The sequence below is a fragment of the Oryctolagus cuniculus genome, chromosome 11 (assembly GCF_964237555.1).
Source record: "Oryctolagus cuniculus chromosome 11, mOryCun1.1, whole genome shotgun sequence".
Classification (NCBI taxonomy): Eukaryota; Metazoa; Chordata; class Mammalia; order Lagomorpha; family Leporidae; genus Oryctolagus; species Oryctolagus cuniculus.
Window position 1 is genome coordinate 42,814,297 of NC_091442.1, and position 18,629 is coordinate 42,832,925.

The following is an 18,629-nucleotide window of genomic DNA, read 5'->3' on the forward strand; positions in this document are numbered from 1 at the left end:
ACAGAAAATTTAAAATATTTTAAAATCTACTTATGAAAGGAAAAAATCCCTCCAAGGGTTAGTAGATTCCAGCTCTTCATATTTCAGTGAGAAACAAGTCCCTCGCTTAGCCTGGTGGCCAGCTGATCTGCGGCCAGCCCTCGGCTCTACGGGAGGAACCAGTGAGCCCCGCTGACCTGGGCCCCCCTAGGCTGGGCGGAGATCACTGCAAAGCAGAGAGGAAGCTGCCTGCTCCGAGCCTCCCGCGTCTTCCTTCCAAGACCCATGAACATTCCCAGCCCTGCAATGCGCTGACCTTTCTCAAACGCCATGCGAGAATCATTTTTCTTTGAATAAACTCCGATTTAGGGGGTGAAAAACCAACCAGAAGCAATTGCACAGGTGGCCTTTACAGAGTGAATGCTACAGAAGGCATCGCCTGCAGGGGGGCAGCAGCAGTCAGGCTCAGCGCTGGGGACCCAGGGACGTGGCTAGAACCACGTGGAGGTACTGACTGGATTTGGTGGGGAGCCCAGAGCTTCGGTTGACCACCATGTCACCTTTGTTGTTAAAACTCTCCTGTCTGCGGCTGCGTAGCGTGGAGTGGTATCGGCAGCGTTGCTGGGCAGGAAGGTTCCACAGTGCCCATGAGAACCAAGGAGGAGACAGAGGCAGGGAGTGGGGTTCTGGTGGCCCGGTAGGGCGTATTGTGGGGAAGGCCACTACACCACAACACCAGCCCCTGTCATTACTATTGCACGCCAATTGCTTTTATTTTATTTTTTTATTTATTGTGAAAAAGCAAGTTTTATTTCAAAGCAACCGGAAAAGAGTCGTCAGAGAGAGGACATTTACAAACTGGTCGGAAGGAGCCACACAGCCACGTGTCCATCTGGCAAGGTCAGAGTCAAGAGTCTCACCAATTCCTGCTGATCACCCAACACTCAGTAGAAACTTCTTAGGCTGGAGCCAAAACGTAGCCTTGAAGCTGTCCACTGTGTCTGTTTTGCAAACGTGCTCTCATTTCAGGAAAGGATGTCTGGGCCCAATCTATTGAGGGATCTGCTTAATTATTAAGACAAATATTTATACTGAGAACACAGTTAAGTCTGCAGCCTTCTTCACATTTTTAAAAAATATTTATTTATTTTATTGAAAGGCAGAGTTACAGAGAGAGGCAGAGACAGAGAGAGAAAGAGAGATTTTCCACCTATTGTTTCAATCCCCAAATGGCCCGCAATGGCCCGAGCTCTGACAATCCAAAGCCAAGAGCCAGGAGCTTCCTCCAGGTCTCCCACACAGGTGCAGGGGCCCAAGGACTTGGGCCATCTTCTACTGCTTTCCCAGGCCACAGCAGAGAGCTGGATCAGAAGTGGGGCAGCCGGGATTCGAACCAGCACCAACATGGGATGCCGGCACTGCAGGCGGTAGCTTCACCCATTACACCACAGCACCAGCCCCTTCTTCACATTTTTAAAAGAGCCACAGGGGTTTCCTTCATGTTTTGAGCAGCTGAGTTGGTAAAGATTCTGTCTCCATTTGGTAGGAACTGATTATATTCAATTTCTCTTCACAATGGCCAACAGGAAGATTATTCTGCTTTTGAAGTATGGGCTGGGCTGGCTTGTGCATTGGTAGCCAGATAAATGAGACTTCTACGTAACACACACCAGTATTGGAGGCACTTGCTCGCCCGGCCCTTGTACTGATACTCCACGGTACAGCCGATGAGCTGCTCGTTCTCTTCCAGGAGCCGCTGGGTGGTCTCTTGATCAGCTTCCGCACTGCCCCTCAGCCAGTCGGGTACGAAGGCCACCAACATCCCAGGGAGCCTGGGTAGATTCCCACCTCAGGAACCTCGGAGCACCGTGTCACCAATCACTTAGCTCTTAGACCAGCAAAAGGCTGGCTGGCTCTCTGTGCTCTGAGGGCATAGAGAAATAGACACTCTCAAATACTATTAATGGGAACAAAAAGCAATACACTCACTCGAGAGGACATTCTGGCAATATTTGACCAAGCAATCCCTCTTCTAGGGTGCTGTCCTGCAGGTGCACGGCGCACCTGCCAATACACTGGGAAAGCTTCCTGAGCGAGTGAGCTAGAAGGCAGGCCCAGTGCCTGGCAGTAGGGAAGGGGCTAGATAAATGCACAGTCCTACAGGAATGCTGCAGCCATTTTTGTGATGAAGAAGCACTTTATGTGCTGATAGTAAATGATTTCCAAAATACATTAGCTGGATGGGTATACATACCCCCCCCCCACATACACACACACGCTCACAGCATCCATGGGGGATTGGTTCCAAGAACCCCCTTCCCACCAACTGCAGATACCAAAATCCACAGATGCTCAATTCTCTTTGGTAAAATCTTGTAATACTTGCATATATAATCTATGCACATCCTCCCCTCTACCTTAAGTCATCTCTAGATTACTCAGAATCCCTAATACAACGTAAGTGCTATGCAAATAGTTGTTATGGTGAGTTATTGAGGGAATCGTGCCAAGGAAAAAAAGTCCATATTTGTTCAGTACAGTTGCAATTGTTTTTTAGCATTTTCAATCTGCTGTTGGCTGAATTTGTGGATGTGGAACTGGGATAGAGAGTCAACTCTGTGTGTGTGTGTGTGTGTGTGTGTGTGTACACTAGCAGAGTGTGTGTACTAGCATAGTATGTGTGTGTATACTAGCATTGTGTGTGTGTGTACTAGCAGAGTGTGTGTGTATACTTGCATTGTGTGTGTATACTAGCAGAGAGTGTGTGTATACTAGCAGAGTGTGTGTGTGTGTGTGTGTGTGTACTAGCAGAGAGTATATGTGTGTGTATACACGCGCTTGCATAAACTACCTCTGGGAGATGCACAAGGCAGTGGTTGCCTCTAGAGAGAAGAGGAGACAGGGAAAGAAGCCACCTATGTTCACATTTGACTACATTAACATATACACGCACTGTCTGTTTAATGGTTTTTATTATCTTTTTAAAACTTTGTTTATTTATTCAAAAGTCAGAACTAAAGAGACAGAGGGAGAGAGCTCCCATCCTCTGGTTCATTCCCCAGATGGCCACAACAGTTGGGGCTGGGCCAGGCCAAAGCCAGAACCCAGGAGCTTCTTCCAGGTCTCCCACATGGGTAGCAGGAGCCCCAGCACTTGGGCCATCTTCTTTTGCTTTTCCCAGGCCATTAGCATGGAGCTGGATTGGAAGTGGAGCGGCCGGGACATGAACCAGTGCCCATATGGGGTTACTGATATTGCAGGCAGTGGCTTAGCCTACTACACTGCTACGCCGGCCTGGCATTAACTATGGTAAAACAACGCTTTTATAAATGTTACACTTGGGTAGGTCAGCCATGGCTTCCCCAAGGTTAAGTTCAGTTGCTCAAGTCAGACACCAAACACTTAGGGGACCTCCAAAATGATTGAGGCCTGGAACCAGGGAGTCCTACAGAGTCCATACTGACCCATTGGTGGGCCCAGCAGAGCTTGGCTGCTCCTGGACAGAAAAGCCTGGGCCCTGTGACTGTGCTTCGCAAAACCAGACAGGCAGAAGAGGTGGGAGTGGCGGGAGGAAGGGCCATCCTGAGCCCGGAGCCAGCAATTTCCAGGAAACGGTGAAGGAGGAAACTCAGGGTTTTTTTCATGGAAGGGGAAGGGGCAGGATAAGTCCCGAGGCCAGGGCATGGCAGGGGGTGGAGAGCCCCTTCCAGGCAGGAAGCAGCCCCTAGCCCTGCCCCTGGCCCCTCCTCCATGGATGATTTCCCTGTGTGTGCTGACCTTTACCCCAGCCCACCTAAGCTGAGGGATTTCAGGGACTGTGGCTTCCACCACACTTCTCGGCAAGCAGGACCTCCCGAGACTGACGGTCAAGGTGAATTCAGACTTCTGTGCCTTGTGAATCTACCCATGTCTCCAAGTCTCCATTTCCCCTACTCTGTGTCTCAGTTCAACGTTCCTTTTGGAAATTTTCAACGCTTTTTTTTGGCAGAGTCAAGGAGAAAGGAATTTTTCCAGGACTCAGCCAGAGACGTTGGCTCGGCTCTCAGTTGGTGAGAACGGTATTGATGAGAAGAACTAGGGAGCTGTGATGACTGTGGGTGGCAGCAGGAACGATCCCAGGCCCCCAGGGAGACAACACGGGTGTGGACACTGCTCTAGCTGCCCGTAGGCCCTAGGGCTGATTGGCCACATTGACCAGCTCCCTAGTCGTGGGTCATCCCCTAGGCATCTCATTACCTCCCCAGTCTCCCTGCACAGTCAACAAACATCTGTGCTCAAAAGTCTGCCTGTAGAGCGGAGGTGGGGAAGGAGCCAGCTGCTGCCGGCCCCAGTGGCTCCTCTGCGTGTCCCTGCTGGCTTGTCCCCAGCCCTCACAGGCTGCATGGAGAGGAAGGAACGCTACTGGGAAGACGTCCTTGGGCTCTGCCCCTAGCTGGAGTCTCTGGGAGCATCTGGGTGGGGGGAGTGCCACAGAGCCTGGAGTTCCCCTCCCCGCTCCTGGACCCCCGGGGACTTCTCCAGAGCCTGCGCCCAGCCCTCCTCCTGACCCCTCATCCCAGACCCTCACCCAGCATCTGCGCTCTCCACGTGGCTCCTTCCTCCCACCGCGAGTTGATTTGCTGCCAAACCATTTCCCTGCCGGCTCCAAACTTTTGTCAGGAAAGAGATGAAATCAGCACTTGGAGGGCTGGAAGGGGAAAAACAGCTGCTTTTAACAAAAGGGGTGGGGGAAGGGGCACAGAACAGCTGGATCTTGGTGGAAAAACAAGAGTCTGGTGGGAGCATACCGCTCACAACAGAGGGGACAAATACAAGGCCATGAGGGGCCCGGCTTATCCTGGCATTTGAACTGTATCTCTCTTTCTTTCTTTCTTTCTTTCTTTCTTTCTTTCTTTCTTTCTTTCTTTCTATATATTCCTTTGAAAGGCAGCGAGACAGAGACAGAGATCTTCCATCGCTGGTTCACTCCCCACAGCAGTGGGGCTGGACCAGTCTGAAGCCAGGAGCCAGGATGAGCCATCACCCACTGCCTCCCAGGGTGCACATTAGCAGTAAGCTGGAATTGGGAGAACTGGGACTCAAACAGAAGTTCCCCAATATGGGACATGTGTGTACCAAGTATCTTCGCCACTGAGCCAAAGCCTGCCCCTGAGTTATACTCTTTTTTTTTTATTATTTATTTTTATGTATTTGAAAGGCAGAGTGACAGAGAGAGGAGGAGGGAGAGAGAGACTGATTGATTTTGCATCAGCTGGTTCACTCCCCAGATGGCCACAACAGTCAGACCTGGGCCAGGTTGAAGCTAGGAGCCAGGCACTCCATCCTGGTCTCCCTTAAGGACAGCAGGAGCCCAGGTACTAGTGTTGTCTTTTGCTGCCTTCCCAGGTGCATTAGCAGGGAGCTGGATTGGAAGTGGAGCAGCTGGGACTCGAACTGGCACCGTATGGGATGCCCATGTCGCAGGCAGCTGCTCCTGCTTGGCCACAACGTTGGCCCCTGAACTCTGCTCCTGACACAGACACATCTTTTATTCATGCTACCCATCCTTGCCTAGGGATGTCTGCTCCACTCTGGAGATGTGAATACCAAAAGCCTTTCTCTTTCTTATGGGAAATAAGAAAAACGATAGCCCACGGTTTGGGGACACAATAGAGATTAGTGGGGACTGTGGATTCAAGGCCACCAAGCAAAACTACTCAGGTTGGGTGGACTCTGGCATCCACCAGCTGTGGCCATGTGGATATGTGGGCCTCTGCTAAGAAGGCTGATTCTCCTAGAGGAGACAGAGGCCTGGACTTTTTGGTGGAACTTGCCTGGGATTTTAAATGCTGGCCACTCTTGCAAAAACTTTGCAAATTCTTTTTTTTTTTTTTTTTTTTTTTTTGACAGGCAGAGTGGACAGTGAGAGAGAGAGACAGAGAGAGAAAGGTCTTCCTTTGCCGTTGGTTCACCCTCCAATGGCCGCTGCTGCAGCCGGCGCACCGCGCTGATCCGATGGCAGGAGCCAGGAGCCAGGTGCTTTTCCTGGTCTCCCATGGGGTGCAGGGCCCAAGCACCTGGGCCATCCTCCACTGCACTCCCTGGCCATAGCAGAGAGCTGGCCTGGAAGAGGGGCAACCGGGACAGAATCCGGCGCCCTGACCGGGACTAGAACCCGGTGTGCCGGTGCCGCAAGGTGGAGGATTAGCCTATTGAGCCACGGCGCCGGCTTCTTGCAAAAACTTTGACATTGAGCAGTCAGCATTGCATAAGTTAAGCAAAAATACATCTCGTGGAAGGGTCAGGGCAGAGGGACCTCTAGGGTATGGGAGAGAGTTGACCCTTGGACCCCACCCCCCAAGCAGGCACTGTTGGTCCCCCACCCTTTGTCTTGGATCCCTTTTTGCCAATCGTGTCCCTGACCTTTCCCAGCTCAAAGTGCTTTTGCTTCCCACACTGGGCACCTGGGGCTCCTCCTTGGAGGGCTTCTCCTGCTGTGGCCACTGGGCCTGGAAAGTCCAGGTCCCTTGCCTTGGGTCAAGAGAGCTCAGAGGGGTCCCTCATAGTCTAGGGCACCTCCATGGGACCTGCTGAAGCCAGCTTCAATGGGATTCCACCTGAGATGGCCCTGGCTTGGCGTTCTCACCACCCTAGCCTGCTTCTGTCACCCCCTTCCTGGCTTCCCCCAATGGCACTCCCATGAATCTTCACTCCAGGATCATTCTGAAGGGTCCCCCTTAGATACAGCCAAGGCCAGTGGACAACTTTCTCTTACAGTGGAAAAAAAGGATGCTCTTGCCAGGGTCTGACACAATGGTTTGAGAGCCTCAGAGGACATGGTTGTACAAGGACCTTGTCCAGGAACCAACTTAGGGTGCTTGGGCCCCTCTACAGCCTCTCTGCTCTCCCACCCCACCCAACCTCAACCCTTCTACAACATGGGACCATCCATATAGACTCATGATTGCGCCAAACATCCTTCTACTACTTGGCAGAGCCAGCTCTGCCCCTAACATAAACACCCCTTACAGGCTCCTGTCAGCCACTCACCAAATGACAGCCATGTGCCTACTGCAGATGACGTGTCCAGCAAGCTGATCCAGTACCATGTCTTCTCTCAAGGACCTGACAGTCCCATCAGAGAGACCAAGTTGGCTATGGGGTGAGAGTAAGAGGATGGCTTTAGGGTCAATTGTGGCCAAATCCCTGTAGGCCTCAGTTTCCTTTTGTGTAAAATGGGAGTAATTCCATCAAGTATATCATAAGGATGTGTTGACTATTTAAAAATACATTTTCAAAGTTAATTGAGCTTTTGGAACATGGACTCACATGAGACTCAAAACCACTGGACAGTCTGTTAATCAAGTGTTAATGTGCTCTCCCTTGGATGTGTTGACTTTTGAACAAATATTTGTGTTGAGCACCTAGCATAGTGCCTGGTATGCAACTGGTGTTGAAAGTGTTGACTACCAAAAAAAGAAAAAAAAAAAAAAAAGCAGGTTAAGTTGCCACTTGCAGCACTGGCATCTCATATCAGAATGTCCTGGCTGCTCTGTTTCTGATCTAGTTCTCTGATGATGTGCTTGGGGAAGCAGCAAAAGAAAGCCCAAGTACTTGGGCCACAGCCACTACGTGGGAGACCAAATGGGGTTCCGGGTCCCTGGCTTTGGCCCAGGCCTGCCCCAGCACATTGTGGCCATATGGGAACTGAACCAATGAATGCAATTATCTCTCTCTCTCTCTCTCCCTCTCTCTCTCTCTCTCTCTGTCTTTCAAATAAATAAAAAAAATTTTAAAAGAAAGAAAATGTTGACTACTGTGATAGAGTTATCTTTAATGATGGCAGGTGGAAAGTGAAATGGTAGGAGACAGATTATGCCAGGAGCTAAGCAAGAAACACAGACAAGAAGGGAGGCCTTTGTGGCTGGCGTCTAGGAAAGCTCAGGCAGAGATGGACTTGGATTTGCTTTAAAAGAGGTGTTCCGGGCCGGCGCCGTGGCTCAATAGGCTAATCCTCCACCTTGCGGCACCGGCACACCGGGTTCTAGTCCCGGTCAGGGCGCCGGATTCTGTCCCGGTTGCCCCTCTTCCAGGCCAGCTCTCTGCTATGGCCAGGGAGTGCAGTGGAGGATGGCCCAGGTGCTTGGGCCCTGCACCCCATGGGAGACCAGGAGAAGTACCTGGACCCTGGCTCCTGCCATCGGATCAGCGCGGTGCGCCGGCTGCAGCGGCGGCCATTGGAGGGTGAACCAACGGCAAAGGAAGACCTTTCTCTCTCTGTCTCTCTCTCTCACTGTCCACTCTGCCTGTCAAAAAAAAAAAAAAAAAAAAAAAAGAGGTGTTCCAGGAGGAGTTAATATTTTGCAGAGGTCCCCCTCTCTGGCCACAGCTGCATGAGAAACAAAGGAATGCCCAGGGTGGGAGGCACCATTGTGGGCTGGAACTTCCATCCCAGCACGGGTCTCGCTGCAAGGTCTTGATCTAGGAGTCTGATTTGAGGGATAAGAATCAAGGCTGGGCCAGCGCTGTGGCACAGTGGGTTAACGCCCTGGCCTGAAGCACCGGCATCCCATATGGGCGCCAGTTCTAGTCCCAGCTGCTCCACTTCCGATCCAGCTCTCTGCTGTGGCCTGCTAAAGCAATAGAAGATGGCCCAAGTCCTTGGGCCCTTGCACCTGCATGGGAGACCCGGAAGAAGCTCCTGGCTCCTGGCTTTGGATCAGCACAACTCCAGCTATTGTGACCAATTGGGGAGTGAACCAGCGGATGAAAGACCTCTCTCTCTCTCTCTCTCTCTCTCTCTCTGCCTCTCCTCTCTATGTGTAACTCTGACTTTCAAATAAATAAATAAATCTTTAAAAAAAAAAAAAGAATCAAGGCCATGCCTTGGCCTCCACATTACTGTATGTGCTGGGGAGAGACTGGAACTGGCAGGTACTGACCCCCTACAACATGCTAAGCCCTGTGCTGGGTGTATCCATGAATACTGAATCCGCTAGCCACTCCCACAGTAAAGCCATGTGACAAAACTCGCAGCACACAATACCTGCAGATTAAGTAGAGCTTGGCTGATCTAAGTGGGTTTGGCCAGGCTTGACTGCAAGCCACAGAATGGTTTCAAATCTCCAAAGGATGCTCCCCGTGCTTCTAGAACCAGCGGTGACCTAAAGAAAGGCATGTGCAACGAGGAAAGCACAGCGTGTACCTAACAGCACAGCTCCCTTCAAACTGTCACTTGCATCATATCTGCTAATGTCCTATTGGTCACTGCAAGTCACATGGCAAAGACCAGCACCAGGAAGCAGGAAGTACACTCTGCCCCCAGCAGGCTGGAAGTGCAGATACATATATGATTGCCACTGCTGGGATGTGAAGAAAGGGAGCACGAATTCTGCCTTCTATGGCTACAATTTTATTCCATCCTCTTCAATAACATTAATGGGCAGCCATGGTTAACCTCAGTGAGTCAATGAAGAAGATGTGCTTGGAAAAATACCAAGTTACGTGTGTAAAATTGATTGCCCGGCGCCTCGTACCCACGACAACTTGGAATGTCCAAGCCAGTAGCGCCCAAAAAGTCTGCTGTTCCAGGCCTCCTGTTAGATGGAGAGTTCAGTTTTAAAGCAGAAAGCAGCTGGCGCCACAGGTCAATAGGCTAATCCTCCGCCTTGCGGCACCGGCACACCGGATTCTAGTCCCGGTCGGGACACCGGATTCTGTCCTGGTTGCCCCTCTTCCAGGCCAGCTCTCTGCTGTGGCCAGGGAGTGCAGTGGAGGATGGCCCAAGTCCTTGGGCCCTGCACCCCATGGGAGACCAGGAGAAGCACCTGGCTCCTGCCTTTGGATCAGCGCGGTGCGCCAGCCGCGGCGGCCATTGGAGGGTGAACCAACGGCAAAAGGAAGACCTTTCTCTCTCTCTCTCTCTCACTGTCCACTCTGCCTGTCAAAAAAAAAAAAAAAAAAAGCAGAAAGCAATCTATGGGCAAGAAGGCCCCCATCACAGACTGATATCTGTCAGCAGCCCAAGCGGATGATGGGGTTGAGGGGTATGATCTTAGCACGCGCCACAGAAAAGAGAAACAGCGACGAGAAGGCAGCCTTTAGGGGGCGCCATGGGAAACTGGGCCACCAGGGATAGACAACCAAGTAGAAGGGGGTTACACTCCTCAGAATTGTCCCAACCAACAGAAGGGGGGCGGGGTCCCTGATCTTCCGCTCCAGAAGCCGTGGAGAGGCACTGCTCTCAACCTAGAACCATCTGGGGAGCTGTGATTTTCCGCGGATGCCTGGGTCCCACCCCCGGAGACCCCGAGTTGGTGAGATGGGGTCAGCCCGTCCTGGGTGACTTTTGTGCACCTTGACAGTTTGGGGAGCGCTGGTCTGGCTTATTTCTCTGAGCACTCTGAGCCTCCAAAGCCTGGGGCCCCTGAGCAAATTCAGCTGAGGACGGAAACCCTGAGAAAGTGGCCAGGGCGGCTGGAGATAAATTACTCCCTGGCTCGGGCTGCAGCTGGTGGCGGCTTGAGAAATGAGCTTTTTGGCCCTAACTCCGTTGTTCATGCTCCCGTGACCGTAACAGAGCCCGGTCCACGGGCTTTCTTTTTAGAAAGAAAAAAAAATGTCAAGCATATTTTCTGAGGTTTAATTTCCTTCCAATGTCCTGAAGAAACCTTCCTAAGAGCTTATGCTGCCTCAACTCCAGACTCCAGTAATAACATCAAAGACTTGGAAATTGAGACTCGGGTGACTTTGCTAGAGTAAATAAAACCCAGGGGAGGAGGGAAATTAAAAAAAGGGCTCTGGTCTAGGAGGAGCCAGATCGCCACCAAAAAGGTGAAGGATGGAAGTTGGGGGTGGGGGAGAGATTCCGAATTCCAAGAGTTAAGGGAAATACAGCGGCTCTAGCAAATACAAATGCACAAGGCCTGGTTCATTCTGAACTTCGGGTTAAAAATGAATGCTTTGTTTTTAAAGTGTGTTCCTTATGAAATATTTGGGACGTGCTTAGACTAAATATTGAACAGGACACACTTCTACTAAGAATATTCATGAAGGGCTGTTGCTGTGGTGTAGTAGGTTAAGCCTCCGTCTGCGGTGCCGGCATCCCATATGGGTGCTGGTTCGAGTCCTGGCTGCTCCACTTCCGATCCAGCTCCATGCTAATGGCCTGGGAAAGCAGTAGAAGATGGCCCAAGTGCTTGGGCCCCTATACCCACATGGGAGACCTGGAAGAAGCTCCTGGCTCCTGGCTTCAGGTTGGCCCAGTTCCAGCCATTGTGGCCATTTGGGGAGTGAACTAGCTTACGGAAGATCTCTCTGTCTGTACCTCTACCTGCCAAATAAATAAATAGATTTTTTTAAAAATTAAGAATATTCATGCGGCAGGCATTTGGTGCCGTGGTTAAGATGCTGCTTGGGACATCTGTATTCCAAATCTGAGTGCCTGAGTTCAAGTCCCGCTCCACCCCCAGCTTCCAGCTTCTTATGAATGTGCACCCTAGGAGGCAGCAGGAACAGTTCAAGCGCTGTCACCTCTGTGTGAGACCTGAACTGAGTTGTGGGCTCCTGGCTTCAGCTTGGCCCCCAGTCCTGACTGGTGGGCATTTTGGAAGTGAGTCAGAGGATAGAAGATCTCTCTCCTCTCTCTTCTCTTTCTCTCTCTGTCTCTCTCCCTCTCTCTCTCTCCCCCCCCCTTCTCTCTCCTCCCTGCATAAAAATAATTAAATAAATAAAAACATATTATTCATTGCCAATCTGAAATTCAAATGGAACTGGCCTCCTGGATTTTACTTGGCAACCGTAGCACACACAAAAATTGAATGGGACACCTCCCAGTCTGTGTCCCTGGGTCACACTGGGCGCCACTGAGCTAGCCTCATCCCGGTGCTGCTAGCCCATGGCCTGCCCATATTTGTAGTGGGAGTGGAGATGCCCGGAGAAGATGCGCACATAAAGGGATGCAATGGGGAGGAGCCAGAGAGCAAGAGGGGTCCATGTGGTGGGGAGAGGGAGGCCATGGCTGCCGGCCAGCCCCAGGCTAGCGCGAGCTGGGAGCCCAGGATGGGAAGCTGCAGAGAGCAGAACCCCGGAGCGCAGGGAGGGCGGCCTCGAGGCTCGGCCCCGCACGGGCACCCAGGGCCACCTCTCCCCGCCGCCTGGGCCTCCTCTGCTCTAAGTGTTCCTCCCGGAGCCGCCTCCCTCCCCCATCTCCCGTCCCTCCAAATAAGGAAGCCGGTGGCCGCCAAGTGGCCAGACGGCGAAGCCTGCGGGCTGGGCCCGGCCCCAGGCTGAATCCCGCGGCTGCCAAGGAGGCAGCCGGGGCAGGGCGCGCGGGGATGCGGCGGCGGCGGCCGCCGTGGGGTGCCTAACTCGGCCACAGCCCTGCAGCCGCCGCCGCCGCCGCCGCTGCCGCCCTGCAGCCACGCGTCCAGGTGAATGCGGGGCCGGCTGCCCAGAGGCGCTCGCCGCTTCCCGCGGCAGCGGCCGGCAGGGAAGATGACGTGGCGCAGCGCTGAAGCTTGGCAGCCGTGGCGGGGGAGGCCCGGGTTGTTCCACTCCCAGCAACCGACCCAAAGGAAATCATCCAGCCCAGGCGACGGAGCTGGGGCCGGAAATAGTCACAGCGACATCAGGGCGATGGTTTCATAAACCTGGGTACATCGGTGCCCTGGGATGTTTTATGTCATCTGGTGTTTGAGTGAGCACCTGCCAGCTCCTAGGTGCAGGAAAGAGGGGGATAAACTGGTCTCTTTCCCTCCGGGGCTTCCCAAGGCACCTGCCGCGTTTGAACACCCGTCTGTCTCACCTGTGATGCGGCGGGTGTGGGTCCGCAGGGCAGTGCGGTCAGAGCATTAAGTGCGGTTCAAGTTCTCAGCAGTTTCTGGCCGTCCCTATGGTCAGCAGGGTCAGCCGTGGGGATCCTATCGTGAAAGGCCAGAGGAGCTCTTTGGAGCCTCTGCAGAAGCATAGACAAGCCCAGGGAGCACACGGAATGGTGCGTTTCCTTCTGCCTGGGGCTGCTGCCAGAGGGCCCCCGTGGGGTGGGAACTCAGCCAGGGTTTGAAGGATGGATGTGTAGAAGTTTGCTGGGTGGGTAAGACAGGAAAAGGCTTGTCGGGCAGGGAAGCAAACATGTGGCCCAGTGGAAGGACAGGGGATGGCAGGATTGGAGAGGGGTGGGGGTGTGGTTGCCAGGAACTTGCCCTTCAGTTCTGTGGGTCTGTCCTCAGCTACATGCCAAGCAGAGGGCATCCCCTGAACCCCACAGACCTTGGCTTTGTTCAAAGACCCCAGCAGGTTCGGTGCTTTATCGTGATGAGGTCCCCAAGCTTTAGGTGGCCATCTCAAGCCTCTCCAGGTGCCTTGACGCCAACCTCCAAAGGAAAGGTTTGCACAGTAGTTGCGACGACCCTTAGGATGCTCTCATCATACAGGAGTGCCTGGGTTTGCATCCCAGCTCACTCCCAATGGGTCCCATTGGGACATCCCAGCACCCTCCTATAGGTGATGGCTCAAGTCCTCAGGTCTGTGCCACCCCCCTGGGAGACCTGGATTGAGTTCTCGGCTCCCAGGCATTTGGGAAGGGAACACGCAGCATAGGGCTCTCTGTCTCTCAAATAAAAAATTAGAAAGCAAAAGAGAAGGTTCCAGGTCTCCCCCTTTTCCTTTCCGTGATTCTTGGCCCTCTCCCAGCAACCCATGAGCCCTTCACATCAAAAGATGTTGGGAATAATGAAGGAAGCCAGTTTTACATCTGCTGACCCAAATCTCAGTGAACAGATCCCAAGTTCCTGGAAGAAAGAACTGTGGTGGTAATGATACAAATTTTAACAGTTAACACACTCAGCCTCCATGGAGTACTTCGCATGCAAGATCTCTGTGAACTAGTTGTTCTTTTCTTAGAAAAAAATATATATATTTATTTGAAAGACAGAGTTACAGAGAGGCAGAGGCAGAGAGGTCTGCATCCACTGGTTCACTCCCCAGATGCTTGCAACAGTCTGAGCTGCTCTGATCTGAAGTCGGGAGCCTGGAGCTTCTTCAGGGTCTCCCATGCAGGTGAAGGGGCCCAAGGACTTGGGCCGTTTTCTACTGCTTTCTGAGGCCACAGCAGAGAGCTGGATCAGAGGTGGAGCAGCCAGGACTTGAACTGGTGCGCATATGGGATGCTGGCATTGTAGGTAGCAGCTTTACCCACTACACTACAGCACTGCCCCAAACTAGCCGTTCTTACCTCCTGGTTGTAGATAGGTAGATAGTAAGACTAAGCTGAGGGACCCGCTTAAGGTGGAAAACACGGCACCCCTGATCTCTTCACTTGGGGAAGAAAGCGAGCTGGTGGAGTTGTCACAGACACCTAAGCAGCCATAGCTGCCACAACGCCAGCCCCTCTTTCACTTTTTTTTTTTTTAAGATTTATTTTATTTATTTGAAAGACAGAGTTACTGAGAGAAGTAGAGCCAGAGAGAAAGAGGTCTTCCATCCACTGGTTCACTCCCCAATTGACCACAATGGCAAGAGCTGAGCTGATCCAAAGCCAGGAGCCAGGAGCTTCTTCCGGGTCTCCTATGGCACTTGGCCATCTTCCACTGCTTTCCCAGGCCATAGCAGAGAGCTGGATCTGAAGTGGAGCAGCTGGGACATGAACTAGCAGCCATATGGGATGCAAGTGTTGCAGGCCGGGGCTTTAACCCACTGTGCCACAGCGCTGGCCCCATCCCTCTTTCACTTCTGCATGGGACTTGGCATGCTTTTCCATCCCATAGATCTTCTCGGGTCTCTGAACAGCTTCCAGGGACTTCTTCCCTCGCAGAAGCACTCTATGAACGCGTAGCCTCTTAAGCAGCCCGGCTGGAAAAAGTTGCCATTTGCAGAGTCCCCCCGGCCCCCAAGAAGCCCAGGGAGTCCCTGGAGTCAGAAAGCGGGGGTCAAGTCCCCACTCCTCACAGAACTTCACTCTGTCGTCTGTAATAGCAGCAGCTTCTCAGCTCCAGTCAAGGCCCTGGAGCTGGTGCCGCCAGCTGAGACTGCTGACCTCAGAGGGGGCTGGTGAGGGGTTTAATTTAGGGGCCGACAATCCCCCCAGTGTCGTTAGTCACGTTATTTATTCCAGGACGCCCATGGTTGCTATAAATATATACGTGGCTCACCCTGCCAAAGAGCCCAGGTGGCCTGGGGAAAGGTGGGGTTGGGGGGAGGAACCCCCACGTGCACCCCACACCCATGAGCACACAGGTTAACCACAGACCAGTGGTTTGCCAAAAACATCTGCTCCACATTTCCTGGGTGACATTCTGAGCAGCAGAAGGTCCAGGACGGGAGAGCACAGCTGGGAACTGAGAGCCTCAGAGTGGTCTCAAACAGGAAGGGCCAGCAGGTGTGGGGGCAGGGTCACACGAGTGGAGTGGGCGACTCACAGGCCTGCAGCACCCAAGAGGGGGATCTGCTCAGGGCGGGGTAAGATGGCCCCTCTGGGGTCTCGCGACCTTCTAAGGGGGTGCCCCAGCACAGACCCAACGTGGGTGTTTTGCTTTCTGTAGAGGAAAACCTTGTTGGCCATACCACAGAGAGGGTGGGAATGGCCTGAACTTGACATTGCTAGGAAAAGGGAAATGAGCCTTCCAAAGAAGAAGGAATGGGGCTCATTGGGAAGCGGGGTAAGTCCAGTGTCCCTACAGAGCCACGTCTGCAATGACATCAGGATACTGCCCGTGCACCCTAGTGAGAGAGACCCCTGCCCAGGCTGCAGGTCCCACAGAGCCCCACCTGGCTCCCTGGCTGTGTTCTTCCCCCACGGGATAAGGAGTTGGTGATGCTAAGGGGACCCACCCAGACAGATGATCCCACATGCTCCCTTCTAGAAGGGGGCATGCAGGCTGCTGACTGCTGGAGGGTGAAGGAGCAGGGCTGACCATTTCTGCGTATTCAAGGTTCCCCAGTGTGAGATGAAACTGGAAGTGGAAGTCAGTGCTGTGGCCCACTAGGCTAATCCTCCACCTGTGGTGCCGGCACCCCGGGTTCTAGTCCCGGTTGGGGCGCTGGATTCTGTCCCGGTTGCTCCTCTTCCAGTCCAGCTCTCTGCTGTGGCCCGGGAAGGCAGTGGAGGATGGCCCAAGTGCTTGGGCCCTGTACCCGCATGGGAAACCAGGAGAAGCACCTGGCTCCTGGCTTCGGATCGGTGCAGTACACCGGCCGTAGCGGCCATTTGGGGAGTGAACCAACGGAAGGAAAACCTTTTTCTCTCTCTCTCTAACTCTGTCAAAAAAAAAAAAAAAAAAAAAAACCCTGGAAGTGGGAAGGGAGGGGAGGGCAGAGGAGGTGACTCCCACCTGGTCCCAGATCCCAGATCTGTTCTAACAATTTCCACAGAGATTGCTCACCAGGCCCGGGGTTGCGGGGGGCGGGCAAGGAAACATAAACCTATGCTTCTCATACTAGGACAGAGGCTCTGAACAGATAAGAAAGGGAAAGGGGATTGGGGTAGGCAGCTAGCAGCCTTTCTCTGCCTCAGTTTCCCACTAAGTGCAGCAGAGTGGAAGGAGCAGCCACATCCCCCCCTTCCCCATAGCACCCAGGAGCACCACAGGAACCAGGCATTATGTCCAGCACCCACCCTGTGAAGTCGACCGGGAAGACACAGTTGCTCAACCCTCTACTCACACCTTCCTGTCGACCTCTGAGGTTGGAGCCAGCTGGGTTGGATGCCCCGCTATGGCCTTGGAGATCCCCACAGCCACTGGGGACTGCTGGATGCAGAGTGATGAGTCATAAGGACAGGGAGCAAATGTGGAATCCTCTGCTGCCTGGTATCATGTACACTGGGGTGTATGAGCTGCTTAGCAATTTAAAATAAAAACAGTGCACCGTGACTCACGCGTCTAGAGGGAGTCTGAATGGTTCTGCTGAGCTGGGCAGGGCCTCGCTCGTGCATTTGGGCCTGGCTGGGGACAAGCTGGTCCCCGATGGTCTCAGCTGGGGTGTGGCTCCTTTCTGCTTCCCTGTTCACGCATCCCCTGCACACTAGCCCAGGCCTGTCTGCCCTGCAGTGGAGCAGGTTTCCAAGGGAGCAAATGGAAGCCTGCTGAGCCCCTGGAGGCCTTGGCTCTTGCTTGTACCACGTTCTATTGGCCAAGTCATAAGACCGGTGCGGGTGGAAATGAGCCATCTCTGGATGGCAGGAGCAGCCAAGTCACATTGCAAAGGGATGTGATACATGTAGGGGGAATGACTACGGCCCGTTTTGCCAAGAGTCTGCTGGAGAAAGTAGAAGCAGTCATACCCTAGGAGACAGTCAGTATGGAAGTTGCCTTAGGGAAAAAAAAAAAATCCCGTGACATTGTCTTGCAGAATCATAGACATCTGGAAGTTATGAAGTGAGAACACTCAGATGCAGCCATCCCAAAGTTGTCGAGGGGCATTTGTTCCAGGACCCCCGGGAATACCAGAATCAGCATATAGTGGATGCTCAGGTCCCTTAAATGGCACGGGGTTTGCATGCAGCCTAAGCAATCTTCCCCTACACTTTGAATCATCCGTATGTGTCTAATAACATCTGACAACGGAAATGCTACATAAATAGGTGTTGTACTGTGTTGTTTAGAGCTTTGATGGCGAAGGGGAACAGTCTTTTCGGTACAGACCCGATTTTATTTTCAAATATCTTCAATCCATGGTTGGTTGATTTTGCAGATATGGAACCTATGGACAAGAAGAATCACCAGTAGTTTACAGGTCCTGTTGTGGTAGCCACAGCCATCAGGATCCCAACAGGAATACAGAGCCCAGGCCACGTGGTCCCACAGTGGATGATGGAGAAGGTGATGCAGCTCAGAGATCAGGAACTGCTACTTCCCTAGGGTTGCAAGGACAAAGGATGAGAAGGGCTGGAGCCATGGAGGAAACACGGACATTGGCAGGAGGCAGCACCTAAAGCAGAGAGGGCTGGTGGGGAAGTTACCCAGGCTTCTCCCTCCCAAGCGCCCGTGCCTCCCATAGGCTGAACCTACCAAGAGTCCAGAGTGCAGGGGAGCCTAGGAAATGTAGTCCACAGAGGGCAGCCCTGGCTGCTCACAGACGAGCAGGGAAGTGGCAGGCTGCATTGCCTTAGCCGTCCACCCAGGATGGAAAGTCTCCCCCATGCCCACCGGAAGGGATTGCCTCTCTGACTTCTCTGAGTCTTTTCTGATCCATACAGCAATGGAAGGGAAGAGGCACAAGGGAGAAGGCTCTGCCACCCTGTCCCCAACAAGAGAGGAGAGCGGGAGAGTGACCACAGGTGGCAAAATAACATGATCTGGGGAACCCCAACAATTAACCCACCCTGCACTGCAATATGTTTTAAGATTTATTTATTTGAAAGGCAGGGTAGGGGTAGGAAAGAGAGGGAGAGAGAGAGAAATAAAGAGAGCGCTTCCATCCACTGCTTCACTCCCCCAGAAGGCCATAATAGCCAGGACTGGGCCACGCCAAAGCAGGGATCATGGGACTCCATTCGGGTCTCCTACACGGGTGGTGGGGACCCAAGTACTTGGGCCATGATCTTCTGCCTCCCCAGGTGCCTTAGCAAGGAGCTGGATCAGAAGTAGAGCCACCAGGACTTGAGGCTACGTTCCCATGAGGGATGCCAGCATTGCACGTAGTGGCTCAGCCTGCTGTGCCACACTGCTGGCCCC

General features: G+C 53.0%; 1 pseudogene; it reads right to left on the reverse strand.

Moving 5' to 3' along the window:
* Positions 1 to 1,099: 1,099 nt before the first annotated feature.
* Positions 1,100 to 16,965, reverse strand: LOC100346872 (SS18-like protein 2 pseudogene; annotated as a pseudogene).
* Between the last annotated feature and the right edge of the window lie 1,664 nt (positions 16,966 to 18,629).